This window comes from Dreissena polymorpha, chromosome 1, assembly GCF_020536995.1.
Source record: "Dreissena polymorpha isolate Duluth1 chromosome 1, UMN_Dpol_1.0, whole genome shotgun sequence".
In the NCBI taxonomy this organism is placed as follows: Eukaryota; Metazoa; Mollusca; class Bivalvia; order Myida; family Dreissenidae; genus Dreissena; species Dreissena polymorpha.
In genome coordinates, this window is record NC_068355.1 from 136682102 (window position 1) to 136700714 (window position 18613).

General features: G+C 34.2%; 2 protein-coding genes and 2 long non-coding RNA genes across 5 annotated transcripts in view; 1 reads left to right on the forward strand and 3 right to left on the reverse strand.

Annotated features, from left to right (window-relative positions):
* Positions 1–18613, reverse strand: part of LOC127851466 (perlucin-like protein) — a 111028-nt gene that overhangs the window by 62633 nt on the left and 29782 nt on the right. The gene's annotated exons all lie outside the window — the stretch shown is intronic.
* The window catches only part of LOC127851275 (histone-lysine N-methyltransferase, H3 lysine-79 specific-like), a 171549-nt gene that overhangs the window by 38864 nt on the left and 114072 nt on the right, over positions 1–18613 (forward strand). The gene's annotated exons all lie outside the window — the stretch shown is intronic.
* On the reverse strand, positions 273–6179 carry LOC127851496 (uncharacterized). Its single transcript, XR_008035800.1, has 4 exons — positions 5268–6179; positions 4827–4919; positions 2699–2860; positions 273–488 (listed from the first exon to the last, which is right to left on the reverse strand). It is a non-coding gene; the product is annotated as an uncharacterized LOC127851496 (long non-coding RNA).
* LOC127851486 (uncharacterized) lies at positions 8297–9329 on the reverse strand. Its single transcript, XR_008035795.1, has 3 exons — positions 9122–9329; positions 8737–8904; positions 8297–8511 (listed from the first exon to the last, which is right to left on the reverse strand). It is a non-coding gene; the product is annotated as an uncharacterized LOC127851486 (long non-coding RNA).

Sequence of the window (18613 nt, forward strand, 5' to 3'; positions counted from 1 at the left end):
CAAAAGCTCCTTATAAATAAATATTGAACTGTTTTATTGCTTATACTAGTGATTGCTTGAACAGCAACCTACATTTAGCAAGTAAGCTTATTGTTATGTTCGACCATTGTGTTTGTTATAGTTTGTTCAAAGATATATTCCCTTCTATTTGAGATGATAAATCAAATGGAAAATGTTCAGTTGACGTAAGATAACCCATCCTCCTTCCATCTCTACCACGCGTGTTGTCTCTTCTTAGGCATGAATCGACACAAACGATACTGGTTCAACAGGTGACGCCGTTGTCAGTTGCCCGGTGGACATGGTCGTCGTCTGTTCATTGCTTGGATGGCTTGGACGCCGACGGATGTAGCATATGACGGCGATGATGATGGCCGTCAGGATTATGATCTCCAGACCAGAGGCAACACAGTAGTTGAGTGAGGAACCAATACTGGACTCGGAAAACTTTATCTTTATGATGATGCAACCCGTTAGACTGCACAGACCTATAACAAATGTGCTCCGGTTGACATTTGAACAATGAGACGCTAGATATATCAGAGAGAATGGTAAATGTTGTAATAATCCGATGGTCTTTTTGACTCAATGCAAGTAACTTGACTATTCAATAAGAATGAGTACAACCTCAAACCCTCAACATTCACATTTTTAGAACTGGCGTTTAGCTTGCAAGCCTTTATATGAGAATAACTTACGCGCACAAATAGTTGTTTTTCGGAACACATAGACAACCAGTTTTCCAATCAATTCCCTCAGGTACATATAAAAATGACATAAATCCATGGCGTGATGTATTGTCATTCAAAGTGCGTGCAAATCTTTTGTCATTATGCGAACAATTTATATGACTCGGGTGTACATAAAAGTAAACACACGTTTTTTATTTAGTGACTATTAAAATTAAAATTTAGTTTATTTTAAATACTTTTATCGATTGTCCTTGCTCTCAGTAATGTAACTTCTGTATTGATCTGTAAGGTACTTAAATATTTATTGTCATGCATAATTCAAGTGCCAGGTTGATGTTGTCTAGCAATTACTGCCTTGGAACGGATAATGCAATGCATTCTGTGTTCAAAACTATAACATTAAGGGTTACAACCATTACTTGCATAGTTAGACACTTTAAATGATCATTTAAAATAATGACAAGATAAGTATTGATGCAAAACATCAAAGGGCGTCGGGAATTTCAGTGTAAAAGGCACTCAATGAAGTTACATGGAACGATTTTTTTCTACTGTAAATATTAATATATTGGCCGATTATCTTAAACAAAATAGAAAAAGATACTGGTATAACCATAATCTATGATTTTGTGTTATGACTCCCATTTAACTATTATCTATGATGTTGTGTTATAACCCCCAAATAACCATTATCTATGATTTTGTGTTGTAACTCCCAAATATTTCATAGTTCATTTTATTTACATTGGTTTCCTTTTTTTACTGGCATCCGTGTGCAGTTTTCATTAATGGAACAGAACTGTGTAGGTTTTAAAAAATCTGCTTCATCTTGTAAGCGTAATTTCATATTTTTCTCAACTTCAAGGGGAGATGATTCTGAACTTATTCCTACGTTGCTCATTTACGATAGGGGTTGAGTACCGATTGATATGAAAACACTGTAAAAGTTTTAATATGTTTACGAACCCCCACCCCCTCACACATATATTTCATGGGCAAAAAAAAATGGTTACAATAGAACAGCATATTTATTTAAACTAAAATGTCTACATCAAAACAAAAAGTTAACATAGAACACAAATAAAATAATTTGATTCTACTGGGGCTCGAACCTTGGGCCTCTCACATGTGAAGCGAGCGTGTTATAACTACACTACGGAACCGCTTGAATAATCACCTTCTAACTAAGATATTAATAAGCTATTAATAGTCGGTTTAAATGTAAACCCGGAAGTGTAAATGCTGGATAGTGAGCGGGGTTAAAGGTCCATACCAAAGGGTCCATACCTCTGGCAAGATGCGATCAAGCCTGCGGCCTTCTATATGTGGTTCTTAAAAAAAAACCTGTAGGCGGACTTGATAGTAATGAGACTGGGGTGCTCTGATGGTGCTCCTCATTGATAAGCGGCTGCTTCCTTTATCAAGACTCATTATTACAATTAAGAAAATGTGTCGCGCTTCGCGCTCTATAGCGCCTTTATTAGTAGCTAGGTGGTTGCTAGGATAGTGGAACAAAGAACTTTTGTTTTTATACAAAACCAGAAAGTTTCACCGGTTCGCGTATTTGCCCAGTCCCTGTGATCTTTTATTATTGCCCAGTCCCTGTGATCAGTTATTAATTAAAAGAATTAGCTTTGCATTATTGGCAATAAATGTTGTAGTAAATGTAATAGGCACAAATGCAGTACTTATTTACACTAATTTACACAAAAAAATCACCACTATGCAAGATATTATGACAACAAAAATATATACATTGATCCGTAAAATAACTCCTCCTCCCATAAGCGAAAAAAAACGTATTACATACCAAAGGCCGCACTTCAATGCGACGCCAATGATAAGACAATTGTCAATGAAAAGAACGTTGAACTATTATATTTTATATCACATTCTTAATAATGTCGAATATTACCCTTATTATGAGCTAGCAAATACTATCAAGTATTTTCAAATGATAAACTTAAGTTGATACGGGTATACGAAAATTCAAATAAAAACTTTACCTGCTACAGGGTATAACAAAAACAGTGCTCCACTACAGGTGCCTAGACATCCTACATCCTCTGAATTGCTGTTGCAATACGCCTCCAGTATTCCACAAATAACCGGCAAAAGTAGTAAACCAAACGAGACTTCTTGGAATTTACGGGCCGTGTAGTCCAGGTCTGACATTAAAAATTAATATCAAATAATAAATGTTGCCATAATTTTGGACACTATTTAAGGTCTTAAAACTATACTACATGACATTGAATTTTATAAAATGTATTTTGGATAATATATTTTAATAAAAAATATTATTTCTGCCATAAACTAATGTAACCATCAATACAATTATCATGCTATGTGCAGAAATTACTCGAACATAAAAGCCCACTAAATATATATATATATATATATATATATATATATATATATATATATATAAACAAACAAAGGTAAAATAGGCATAAGCTTTAATAATAATTTTTTTTTTATTCCAAACATGATGTCTGATAATAATGTTGTGTAACCCATTAATTGTATAGTCGAAGTAAAGGCAAGGCGTGTTGGTGTGTCAATGATATTTCTGTTGATATACTTAAGAATGATTGCTCTGTTTCATGTTAACATATACAATTTAATATTTGTTCTAAAACGCGACCAATTGCTAGAAAGTGCGGTAAAGTTTTAATAGTCATATTCCAAAGCTGTATTCATTAGATCTAATATTTGAACTCCCCTGTCATATACTATGTTTACGATTTATTTCTCTTAGACTTTTATTCCATGGGTCAGTGGTACAAGCCCAGTTGAAGGTTACTTATTTTTCTTTCTTTAATTTTATTCTTGTTGTTTGCTAGGGCCTTTAGACCAAATGTTTACATTTATCAATATAAAACATTAAATGAAAAACTTCAATTCATGCCAAAATCCTTGAAAGGCCCTTTTAAACATGAGAATCAGAACGATTTACAATAAACTTTAAATAATTTGTATTAATGGTTTAACAGTATAGTTCACAAAACCTCTTATATTCTCATCTGTGGTAATAATAATTTGAACGTTGATACAAACTTCACCCAAGCTTGTTGTTGGATAAGGTCTCTGAATTTAGTATCATAGCAACGCCTTTCGTTCACAGTACCTGAAGGGCTCTCGGACAGCTAATTGCCAAATAGAAAGCAATTTGATTACATGCTTTGCAAAAAGTTAACCAAGCTCTATATAAGCACAAACTTTCTTGCCCGTTATAGCAAAAGTCGCCTCTATATGGGTTTATAGATCATTTAAAGATACAAATTATGTTCAAAGCCATGCTAAGAGATTTGTATTGGATGTGGGTAAATGAATTTTTGGCAATATATTGCCTGTATAATACACGACGATAAAAAACATGGCATACAATATAAAAATGACGAATCTGGGGTCAATCTCTTGGAACGGTCAATGTCAAGCATTGGGGATTAAAACAGGTTGAATGACGACTAGAACCTCACACTTTGCCAATAATAACTAACTTACGAAAGAAAACATGACTGCATTTCAATATGTGCAATGACCCATAAGCATTAAATACAGTAATAATCTTTACTATGGAGATATAAAACTAAACTGTTTAGCTTTCAGATTTAAGTATTATATCTGAGACATGATCCTTTTAACATGATCGCATGTCTGAATGTATGTTATGTTATTGGTTCATATGCATAGAGGTGAATTCAAAATAGGACAGTTAAAAGGTAAACGTATGTGCATCTTTTTTGTTTATTTTTATGACGAAGTCTTGAAACAAATATACACGGTATGACACGGTCTCTTTAATCATGTAACAGAGAGTGGCTATTTAATATCGTATGTTGTAGCATGCATACATTTATGTGTACAACAGTGATAAGACTGAAATAAAAACAAGTATTATGTGTGAAAGTAAAAGTTTGTTGTATTACACATAACTGAAGTTATGATGAGTATCAACGTGAGATTACAAAAAAAATCTTTAAGCCATTATAATTAAACCTCCAATCCCTAGATCGGTCCCGCAAAATGTGTTGTGAGTTTCATTTTTTCTTGGACACGAGCACGCAGTGCTCTTGCTGACGAGGTCACATGCCGGATTGTGTACCAAGTCGTTACCAAACATGCCGATACCTTGCATTATTACTGGACTGAGTAAAACTGCCAAAACGATCGACCTTATACATCTATCACAGACCATTGCCGATGTATGTATCAACGCACTTCCTGCAAATATAGTGCGAACATGTTCTAATATATTGCATTATCCTCGGTCACATTGGCAAAACGTTTAAAGCGCAATATGGTATTGTTGTTATATATTTTCAGTTTGAAATATGCTCACACGTATAACATGATTTCTGCATTAATAATGCATACTTACAAATACAAGTTTGTAAAATAAAATATTACAACACTAATTTCATTACATGTATCCGACGTGTCATGCGCACTTGTCAAAATTAACACCTTGTGACATCTAAGCATGCTGTAATCAGGTATAAACAATACATAATAATAATAGTACTAAAACAAAATAAGGAAAATTACAAAATCTAAATTATGCAAACCCACCGTAAGTCCTATTTCGTCTTCAACGATTTCCCGACGGTATTGCTATTTGCAAATAATATGTTAGCTATACAAATGCATTGGCCTTGTGAATAGCGTTATCAACCGTGCATTTTAGGTCAGCGTTAATGGACAAATTCGTCGAAATCAGCACATGTTTCCCATTCAACACCTTCCGGAATGATAAGTGTGTGTTTGCTTAACTCAAGATTTTTTTCTCAAACGTGCAACATGATTCATGGAATTAAACGGCAGACAATATTCGTGCTTATATTTAAATACAGTCCAAGTTTCTTACAGTGGTATAACTTGGCCTTTATACTTTCAATGGAAATACATATTGCGACAAACAACAATGACACAGTACATTGAAATGACTTATTATGATCACTACGTACTATTTTATTTCAAACTTGCTTTCTAACATATACTTTTTAATTTTACCCGTACCCAATTCTTACGCGGGGTGACTATTTTTCAACTGATATTTACTATGTGTGGCGAGTAAATATAGAACAAATAGCTGATTGTAACAATTTTCACCTTCGTTGCTGTGCAGCAAACTTGTTCAATGTTCAACGTTGTATCGATTTAGTTATCAAATACTCTGATAATGCGTACCGTTAACATGCATACCTTTCCTTGAATGTCTAACGCAGAGTGGCTATGACCCTGGGGAAATGTTATCACAATTATAGTGTAAACATCATTAATTCAGCAGAAGATAAAGGTTAAAATCGATGAACATGTCTATTGATGTAAAAATGCTCCTCTTTAAACTTGAAAATCATTCTTCAAAGCAGTTATATAAGTTTATATAAAGCGAATTTTAACACATAATGTTGTTTGAACTTTGTTTGATATATCAGCCTGATAATTTGTTGCATCGATATTTGTTTATCGCCGTTACATTTGAAACACTGCGTGATAAAAGCATTTTAATCTGTTTATGGAAGCAAACAAACATCGAGCCACTTTAATTTCCAACGCGATATTCAGAACAAATTAGATATACATTTTTCGATAATAAACAATTTAATGATCTGGTTTCAAAGCCAGAAAATTTGAAAAGATTTTGATTCGCAATTTGGCGAAATAAAGACAAACGCGAGTCCAATAAAGTTTTTATTCAGGTTTACTTGCATTTTAACGCGCGCTTTTCAAGTCCACACAATATTTTAATATACAAGATAAAATTCAGTAACGTTCACGATCAAATACTCTAGCCCAATATTCTAGCAATCGGGCGGGAAGCCCGTGATTTACAAGAAGATGAATCCTATGTCTATCAAAGCTGAAATCTTACTGACTGCTTCATACAGAATTAAGTTGACTGTATATACTGAAAATGCCATACCATGACAATCACAAATATTGTCGCTAGCTAAAAAAATGGTTGAACGATAAAAAACGAGCGATTTATAATAAAAGCAACTGCTGTTACATAAAAATATGTATACACAATATTTTGAAACGTACAATCTTGGACGTTTATTTATTAGTATCGACAAATCCGTCTTTGAAATTGTGATAAACTTAACAGGCACAATATAAATATATCGACATGAATGAACCAACGTATGTAATCATGTTGACTTTCTTATTTAAAGTTTAGACCGTTATATGTACCATGTATTAAAGTCTGTGTAAAATTAGAATTGTGAAAATTAGAGTGAACTTTTTTATTTAATCAAAACTGAAACGTAAACAGAACTGAAGAGTTACCGACTTGACTTATTATTATGAATGTTACGTTTTTACGGCACACTTTCACAACACAGATATAGACAGAATCATGTAGCAAACAAATAAATACTAATGTTGGATTTTTATGAGTAATAGCATCCTGTCGATTCAAACAGAGTACCGAGATTGTTTATTGTTTTACATCATATTTCTCATAAAACTTGTGTAAAAAGAAAAACTTCCGAAATAGCTCTTGTTTAAATTACTATCTAGTTGTTTATGGCAAATAGTTCACACATACAATCTGTAATGTGTGAAATGGGGTTCAGATAAGGCCATATGCTTGAAGTTAAAGCCTGCTTTGTCGGTTGTCCTGTAAGATTGGCGTATATTTGAAGCTCCATAAAGACATCACGAATGAAACAAAATTAATTAGTTTTCATGAGTTGTATGAAACGCCGTTTATAGGACAATTTGGTATGTGTTAATATTTAAACTTTTTGGGAAGGACCGTTGATATAGTCAGATAAACATTGCTAAACATGCCTCTCTTTCATAGACAATTTAAATCTTAAGACTAAAAGTGGTTTTCTTTTTTTATTTCAGTACGAATACGTACACGTCCGGGTTTAAAGCTTTAACGAAACGAAACTCCATATCAGCTATTGCTCTAGTATTTTATTGTTAATGTACAGACTCAATGGTTTGTAATAAAATATGCACACATCGTTTGTGGACTTTTACATTTACATTCCCTCCCGACCACTGCATGGGACCTTAAACGCCAATTTAAACTAAACGAACTATGCAGTCTTGGAATATGGACTAAGTTGCCTAAAATAATACAATTACACACTCATGGTGGAGAGATCTAAACTTTGGTTAGTTCAACTTTACACAGTGATATGTTCGTGTTGATCGTTGCAAATAGAGTGCCAATGGATAGATAACTTGCCTCTTTTGCCTTTTATTCATATTTCAGGCGTGCACAAACATTTTTACTATTTTTACTTACTTATTCATTCTATTCAAACAAATCAAAAAGCTTTACAGACAACAAGTCGTACGTCTTTCTGTCAGAACGACGAATATATCCTTCAGCTTCAGCAGTAAATTCGATGATCCATGTAAGTCAGGTATATACATTTTGGATCAACAATTAACACTACAATTAAATCGCGTTCTAAATTTGGTTTCTCTTAACAACTTGAAACATTTCGATTTGCTGTTTAATCTTGTCTTTAAGGAATGATTAAATGAAAGATGTTAAGCTGCGTGACAAGTCGCCAACCGCCTTCGGATCGTTCCTCAAGTGATGTTGTCCGTTCCTCAATTTGGATCTCAATCGGAGATGCGGTTGCAGCTTGCGTTTCGAGCGTCATTTGCTTCATATTTGTGTTGCTTGCTTTTTTGTCTCGGCATAAGCATATGATAGCCACAATGATAATGGTAACAAGTAGAATGTACAGGCTTGAGGCGAGACAGAAGTCGATGGACGCTCCAAGAGTAGATTTTGAGAACTTAACTTTTATCAGTATGTATCCAGCCATACTGAACAGACCTGTTCGTATCAAATACATATCATTACAAATATGCAACAAACCAGATAACAATTGAAAAAGTCTAATTTGTTTTTCGTGCAGTCTTTTTTAGAATTTGCAACGCAACCATGTTGATGTTACTTGATATTACTTTGTCAAAAATGGAAATATTCATGCCTTAACTGCGATTTATCAAACATTTTTTAACATAAAGTGATATATTGAGTTTTATTCCAATGTCATACTTCCTAATGGGTACAGGAGAAACAAGATGCCACTGCAAACACCGCAACAGGTTACTTCTGAAGACGATGCGCTGCTGTTTATACACGCCTCAAATGCTCCAAATATTACTGGCAAAAGCAGAATTATGAAGGAGATGACTTCTAAGAAATATGCTGTACCGTTGAGAGCTGTAAAAATAATAAAGACACCAACCTATTCAACGTAAGATACGTCTTTACTTAGCATGCAAAGCATGATGTAGAAATAATTGTGTTGACTTTTGTTTATAAGTTCCGACTCTTTTAACTTGCATATGTATAGACCGCGTTGGCCATTGGTTATGCTTAATTTTGATGTGTTTTTTTAATTAAACATACGTATTATGCAGATGTAATATGCTCTTACCTGCCAGTCCAGTGCCCTCAATCCAGTCAGAACCGAACGTGCCTTTACCTTGCAGAAAAAGTGGGCTTAGCAAGAAAGCCAAAACTTAACAAGCAACTACACAATCACCCATGCTGTTAAAACAACTTCAAACTTCACCTCAAATGTAATTGAGTAAAAGTGTACTCCTACAGTTTGTCTGTATGTTTAAATATTATCTGACCGAAATACGAGTTCCAAATTTGATATCAATGATCGAAACGATTTCAAAGAAGCAGCGTTTTATTTCACTTCCGGCTTGTAATTTCGCCTTCTTAGAATACATCGCACTGCGTCCAACTTATCAATATCGCGAGGTAAATTCGCTTGTGATTGAAAGTTTTAAATACAGTCAAACCTGAATTCAGCGGTCAGTCAAGGGAAATGATTAAAGTGACCGTTGTCCACAGGTGACCGTTGAATTCGGATCACAATTTTAAGAAGGTTGGTCAGTTGGTAGTATTACTACGTCGTTTCCCCACCCAGTCGTTTGCATACAGTGTAAAACAAATGCTCATTGCATTAACAAAGCATAATAACAGCATTAACTTACGCGTGTACATTGAATAATAGAGGATAATATCTTTTAGATGTATTTAATTTCATATTGTTAAATTAAACAATGACTTTATCAACGCTGGTATAATTATTTACTCATGCATCTCATTCATTCAGTAAATAAAGCTTGTCACGTTCCGTTGACCTCACGTGCGTAAAAGTCTAAATAGCGGAGTCGGTGTCATAAACCGATAGTACAGTGTAATTGTACCGTGCTAATTCAAATAAATAGCGGTCATTTAATTTAGCGATAATTACTTTCAACAAGTCATGAACTTTGACATATTTTCTTTTGAAGATACCCCCACAATTATCCCCGGAAAAGATACCTTCTCAACACCTTATAATTTGTTTACTCGCAGCGGGCCGCTTTTATAATATCATAGACAATTACGGCTTTCAGACGCTTTAAACGCAAAGTAGAGGGACAAATAATGTGCTGTGTTTTTAATTTTCGCGACTCGAGACGACTGACGCGTGACCGTTGATTTCAGGTCAAACATGAATTTCGGAGTGGAATATAGTGGCCGTTGACCGTTATGGTAAGGTGGCCGTTAAATTCAAGTGTAATATAGAGTGTTTTTCGTCGGGGGGATTCCAGACTGACCGTTGTCTGCAGGTGACCGGTAAATTCAGGTGGCCGTCAGGTCAGTTTCGACTGTATACATGTTCGCGATATGTTTGAAATGTTGTGCATTGCATATTTATGTAAAAAACTTTGTAGTGCATGTCCATACACTATAAATTAAAACGTAATACAGATTACAAGTTTAATGCTCTAATTCACTTATATATTATGGTATTTGCTCAAAACATAGAGAGCATATACATTACCAAATGTACCTTCATATTCAAACTGCGCACTCTTGGTAGATATGAAAAATACAACAGCACATGTCTTAACATGGCATTTTATTATTTGTTTTATGCTTTCCACTAGTTTTTAAGGAATTACATTTGACTTAAAATTGATATTTCATTGTTTTAAACAGTGAAAAATAACAGTGAAGATATTGAAATTTTTCACCTTTTCAGTTAGATACTGAAACTACTTCCCCAATAACCCATGGTGAACCTTAATTCTCATTCAAGGGAGACTACTCTACTTGAACCTGAAACATACATTTACCTCCCTTATACATAATAATTTCGTATGCTTAACTCTTAACAACAACAATGGGTGAATTGGAAAACAATTAAATACATCTTCTTTTCTCAAATATCTTTGACTTACATGACTTTTTAAATGAAAATTATGAAAAAAGATAATGACAGCGCTTCAAAATCACAAGAAACAACATCAGAAGCACCAACAGCAAGAGCAGGAACATCAGCACCACCACCACTGGCACTAGCATCAACACAGGAAGAATAAGAACAAAACCCAACATTAACACCAACGAGGAATTTCAGATCTGTAAGTGTGGATAGCTTTCTGCTTGAAAACGAAAATTTAAATACAAGAAATAAAACCGACAATGCCATCAGACTTTTCAAAACTTTCCTAAACAATCACAAAAATGAGGCAAGAAATATTGAGAATATACCTCCTCAGGAATTGAACCCTCTGGTCTGCGAGTTTTTGTTGGGTGTGACTTAAAAAGATGGATCAGAGTATGAACCTATCTGTTTGATGGCATTTTTGAGCTAAATCGACAGGCATTTAAGGCAAATGAACTACAAGCACTCTTTGATAAATGATTCTGAATTTGCCAAAGTGTGGGAAGTATTAAAAAGTAAGCAAAAGGCTCTGAAACAACAAGGTTATGGAGATAAACCGCATCAAACCCAGGCATAACAAATGAACATATCGAAGCTATGTACGCAGCTAAAACTCTGGGAGAATCGAGCCCAAGAGCTCTATTACTCTCACTGTGGCTAATATGTACAACCCATTTTAGGATGAGAGCCGGCAAAAAAATTCACAACCTCTGCTGGGGTGTTGTCAGCCTTTGAGTGGATTTTGAAACTGGTGAAGAATTCATAACCTTCGACACTGAGCGTCACACGAAAAACCGTACTGGTAAAAGTCCTAGAGATATAAGGTGATTTTCCTACTTTAATATATTTGAATACAAAAATCTGAATTTGTCATTTATATAAAAACTGGCACCATTTATAAAATATATAAATGGAATTTTTCTTTATTCAAAATAATACAAACAGGAGGATATTTGTTGGTTTTGGTAGAATATCGATTTTGTTTCACGAGTGATCATAGAGATTATTAGAGGATATTTTACAAAATAATTCTTATTTGTATTAATCTACAGTAGACTTCACTTTAAGTGGAATATTATTTAATTTAAACAAAACATTTCATGCAACACACATTCTTACTATTCATAGGAAAGTCAAGCCGAGGTCATATGCAGTTCCCGATCAACCTGACAGAGACCCGGTGCATCTCTACAGGCTATATGCCGACAAACGCCCTGATGACATGATGACAGAAGACATCCCCTTCTTCTTAACTCCTGGCAACAAGACACAGGAATGCTGGTTCATGAAGTCAGCAATTGGAATTAACAAGGTGTACAGCATAATGACCGAGATGAAAACAGATGCTGGTATTCAAGAGCCAAGAATCACCCCATACAGGTCAAAACCCTATATACGTCTGGCATAACAAGACTTAAATATATAATAAAAGTCATTTACCTTCCATATCGATTTTATTAATTAGGTTTTGTTTGTCCAAAATACATGCTACAAAACTCTCAAAATCTCAATTCGTAAAATCCCCTGTACTCTACTACTCCTCTACTTTCCGGTTCCATTACATCCAGTACTTTACAGATCACAGTGTATTTATTAAAGCGTTTCAAGAGCACACAAAACATTACAAGTTATATCTTGTGTAATATGCAATGTGTACAGTTGAAATGTGATTTTATTTTTACCATAGAAATACACTTTTTCAGTGCAATAAAACACTTGATTCAGGAGCTGAATAAGGAGAATGTACCTGCTCATCAAATAATACCAATTTCAAGGAACAGAAATATTAGCAGCTTGAATAATTATAGCAGTTTGAACAAGGAACAGTCAAACAATATTTTAAAAATACTTTCTCATTGAAACCAGTCAGTTGAAAAGCATAACCGCACTGCCACTGCGTCAGCCACACCTGCATCAAGTGATTTTTCCGATGGCTCGAGGATTTTTTGTCAAATCACATTTCCAGGGCAAAGCAACATTTAATTTTCACAACTCTGAATCTCACATGTGCCTTTCCGAGACACAGAACGTAGTCAATCACCAATCTCCATCCCGTACACCGGCGGTAACCGTAGAACGTAGTACAGCGACGCTAAAAGCGAATCCGTCTTATTAAAGACAGTGACAGTGATTGATTTCGAAACCATTTAGCACAAGCACACTGTTGAAATATGTCTGCGTTCCTAGTTCAATCCAGTTATGTGTTATTAATCCAACAAGTCGTAGCAGTGTTGTTCAACATGGCGAGCACTTTCGTAACTTTGAGTTTAGTTGAATAAACTAATTACTACGCCAGTATATGCAACACTATTAATTTCATAATAATTAAATTTGAACTATTGTTTGTTCTAGTATTGAATGTATAAAGTATTAAATTTGAAATAGATATATGTTGAATAAAACATTGATATTAATACACTGTGACATTTCTTTCAGATGCGAGCTTTTTTTGTGTGGTGAGTTCTTTGTGCGTTCTAACAATTGGGGCACCCCACGGGGAAACTCTAAAAGGCATATTGGGAAAATTAACAAAACTAAAAATATATGCATACAATAAAAAGAAAATGTGTTGGTTTCGGTAGAATAACGAATTTAATTCACTCGTGATCATAGAAAAAAATATTTAAATTAATTAAAGTCGATATGCTACCGAAACCAACAAATATCTTCTATTTAACGCTAGTGTTTAATTTGAAAATAAAATAGTAAAACCTTCTATTGATTCAAAACTAACATTTATAACTTATTGCGTATCTAACTAAGATAGTTCTCGATAGAAACTTGGAAATCAGACCGTGTTATAAGTATCAATCGGAAATATGTCGAAAAATATCCTTAATCTTACTGACCTTGTAATCCTGCGATATGGAATGTACAACGTGTGGACATAGCACAAACTATTTGTGTTGGAATGTACAACGTGTGGACATAGCACAAACTATTTGTGTTGGAATGTACAAAATGTGGACATAGCACAAACTATTTGTGTTGGAATGTACAACGTGTGGACATAGCACAAACTATTTGTGTTGGAATGTACAACGTGTGAACATAGCACAAACTATTTGTGTTGGAATGTACAACGTGTGGACATAGCACAAACTATTTGTGTTGGAATGTACAAAATGTGGACATAGCACAAACTATTTGTGTTGGAATGTACAACGTGTGGACATAGCACAAACTATTAGTGTTGGAATGTACAACGTGTGAACATAGCACAAACTTTTTGTGTTGGAATGCTTGCTTATGCCTTACACAATATTTTATAAAGTTTCTTACTCAATATAACACTATATTTGCCGTAGGTCTATAATGGTACGGATAAAAGAGAACATTTATTATTACATGATATGAACATTAAATAATGCAATATGAACATAAGTGTTAAATATAGGAGCACAGCTATGGAATATATAATAGGGAACTCACATGGCTAAGGATAATACTATAAGGAATGCACACAATCTGTGTATTTGGAGAGTTGAGTGTGGCGAAGTTGTATCTGCTCAGCATTTGTATAATGATATCCGATAGCTTCTTGCTTGAAATTTTGCTTACATCGTTAAAAAAGGCGATGCCGCATATCTATTAATATGTTCAATTTGGCTAATGAAGAACTTGATTTATTAAATCTCCATCATTTTATTTCGTGTATGATAAAAGTCTATACAGGTCAAAATCCAAACAACGCAATAAGATATAAACTTGTGATTTGAATGTGTGTAAAGAAAATTTCGTCCTTATGTTATAATTTCCATCTTATAGTTTACACTTTTATAAATACAAAACTATACCATATGATGACACATAGCATGATGTGGTATCATTTATATCCTCGGACAGAATTGTATAGTTAAAATATACTTGTACATATATGCAATGGATATTTCCTGTAAACATGCATTTTATTCTTCCCGTAAGAAATGTGGCATGTACTATGAATTATACTAATTAGAAAGCATTGTAAACGATTTACGGATTAACGTTTTTGGTCGAAGTACAGGACATTCGTATGTTATATAGACCTTCTTAAAGTACTATGTAGGGATGCATATTTTTTTAATTATTTAGTAACAATAGCATTATTAGAATCATTAACGTACATTAAGCACTTTTTGAGTTTGGCAAGATCCATATGCTTTTTTGAACAGACGAACAGACAAACGTTCTAACAAACAAAGCTTAAGACCTGTTTGAGTTAAAGAATGATTTTTGGACGGCCGGACAGACAGAATAACAAAGATGAACTGATGTGCATATGACCATCTAGCCACACACTGAGTTTCATCATCCTTGATACAGTACTTTTTGAGTTATCGCAGGGTCCATATATTTCGGACGTACGGACGGACGGACAAAATGACAGAGGACCACAACTTAAATATCGTGCACAAATCCAATAAGTCTCTCTATCTACGCACCAAGTTTACTAAACCAGTAACTGCATAATCTTGGTTTTCGAGAGGGACAACAAAGTAAAAAAACGTGCCCATAAAACATTCTACCCGTATATCAACTTTTAACAAAAAGCTTTTAAGCATTTGGAGTTATTGCATGATCCAGAATTTAGTTTAAATTATTTCCATAATCATTTAAATCGCATTTTTTAATATATCAATTGACTAAAGCCCCGCAAAACAAACGAATTTACTGTATGGTTAACGAGCATTATATTCAATGTTATTACAACGTTATTATCTTTTTTCAATACATGCCTTAAATCATCCAAAATAGCACGGGTAACTACAATAACGAATATTTTGTTAAAAGGTTATAACGAGTGATCTGTAAGGCACAGATAAAAAAGCAATATATTTTTTATAGATAAAGGCACTTATATACAACAACAATAATTTTCAAATGTCCGTTTACATCGATATGTTTGTTCTTTAGAGTTAAGACAATATGGTTCACATCTGATTATTCAGATTATAGATTTAATTATATCCTTTTGCATTGGATCTAAAATGTTCATTTTATTACTAAATTTCAATTGCAATGATGTGCCCTTAATTGTTATATATGAATATGTTTTTTAAGTAAACTGGTCTAAGGTTCGGTGAGCAATTAATCGGTTGAAACTTCAATAAGTTGAATTGACAGCTACAAAGCATTCAGCCCAGCTAATGTATAATATGTTAAAAGTAATGTATAATATGTTAAAAGTAGCGTTGTATGTTTTTTAGCCAATCAGTTACTTCTTTAATTCTTTTAGTTTTTTTTTTTAAGTTTTTAAAGCGACTAGCCCATTTCTGTTAAAACAATCATAATTATACCAGTAAATGCCTTTTTCTCAAAGTGTCAATTTGGATGTGTTAATTCAAATCATATTCCAATTCATTCGTTATTGTATAGCTACTTAAAGTCATATTTGTTGAAATGAGACTGATATTAATTGTTTAAATACATGTTTATATTCAGGTTAAATTATGTTAATACGCCAGTTTCAATTTTAAATTGTTAATTCAATTCATACAATGAATACATATTCTTTAAACACATAAACGCAACAGTTATTTTACTATTATAACATTGATGGCATAGATACCCTTTCTTATAATGGTTTACTTAGTATCATGATCGATGGTTGATTTCTAAACAGGCGTTGTTTGAAACGAAATGTCTGTCAATTCAGTCGCTATGGTGACCGAAAGCGGATACTATTCGGACCACATTCATCTTGCGAATCATAACCAAGAAACTCCCCGTATTTGGGTCATGCACGACAGCCCTTTGTTCTACAGTTGCCGCCTCGACCCGGACCGCCCCAACTCCACCACCATATGGATTAACAGCCCCCGAAACGGTGTACGGCTGTACCTCCCTGTACGAAGGTCTCCCGGTGCCGGTGCTGGTTCCATCATCTATGTCGAAATCTTTCCCGCAAAAAAGGCAACATAGGCCGCCACACAGGATAATAGTAACGAGTATTGTGAAACATGCAGACATCGGGCATAGGATGAAGGAATACCCCAACTCACTGGTGCTATACTTAGGGACAATAAGTATGCATCCGATGAAACTGAATAGTCCTGAAAAAGACATTAACCGTGTTTCCAAACTTGTAACTCACTTATTTCTGTAAGTAGGAACGTTTACAAACACTTTTCAATAACATTGCGGTCAATTTGATATGCTTGTCATATAAACTATTATTAAAGTGATGATTATTCTATCTTTGGAATGCTTATGAAATACACAAAATGTTACACCGAACTGATAATTTCGTCAAAATACGTCGATTTGTATATACAAATTTAACGTGTTTTTTGTGCTTGCTATTTTACCTTAGTTTGCATGATATTACAACGCTTGGGGTTTCTTTCTCTTTATCATAATCGTTACATTGCCAATAGCTTAACGTCGAACTTTGATTTGTATTGCAGAATATACCTGCAACTGGATACAGCATAAAGCAACATGCACCAATCATCCCGCATATACCAGTGTCATCGTAATCATCGCTTCCATCGCAACAAGATTCGCAACACATGCACATGATCGCCATAAGCATCACCGCAAATGCCGTGCAATGCAGCCCTACCGCCCGCACGTCTAATCCTGAGAGTACAATAACAGTTTTTCTACATCAATCGACCATTTTACTAAAACGAACAGTACCTTTAATTATTTAGCTATCATATACACAAACGAGTGATGGTCAATTGATACCCTTTTTTACACAATGTTTATAATGTATTTGAAACTCAAAATGTACATAAATAGAGTTCGACAAAGCTCCATATTGTTTAGAAAACAATATCATTAACAAATCAACAACAACATTTAGTGTCCTATTATATTTAATGGTGACCCCCTTGACAGCCTTATTAAATATAGACCGTGAAACATTTGTCTCGAATTTGGGTTTTCTGTTTTTCATGTCTTTCTGGACGTTTGCATCATGTGCATTAAAATTGTTTTTTCAACGATTTCAACGGAAAACACCTTGCCCAATCACCAATGTCACAGTTGATACAAAATGGAATATAACGCTGCTTCACCGTTCAACTCACTTCAACCCGGTCGGTGAGGTAATTTGTAAATTTAGTACATGTGATCAAAATAAAAATATAGAGACAGGCAAATATACTTGACATTGCATCTATAATTTTTCAGGACCTCAACCGGTCCTCACCGATGGCACAAATAACGAATGATATATTAATGTGATGTAAAATATACGTTTGATATTGCATATTGATATATTATATTGAGGGGTTGGAGTAAATTGTATGCAATCCCCACCGTTCAGCAGAAGCACTTACCATCTCCCTCATTTTTGGCACACGTTGAATTGTAATCCCCATAGCAGCAACTGTATATAATACCCTTTTATTGGGATTCGTCTGTTGACACCCATTTTGGAGTAAAACGACAGACACCTTGCAAAGACATCATTGCGCTTAACACACAGAGAGCGCAAACCACACCTGTTTGCATCTTGGGTTCCTGATTAGAAAACAGAAATGATTGTCGTTTCGTTTTGGGGGAACCAAAAACCCTGGAAAAATATCATTACTGAAAAAAAAAGATGATTATAGGGAGTTTCCATACACAGTTATAAACTTTTTACAAATACTAAGAATACAATATATTATTTTTAAAATAAATAATTGCGGACAAACGTAAATCGAACGTAAAATTAGTAGAATTTTGAAAGCTAAGTAGCGCATGTTTTTATTTGCTTTC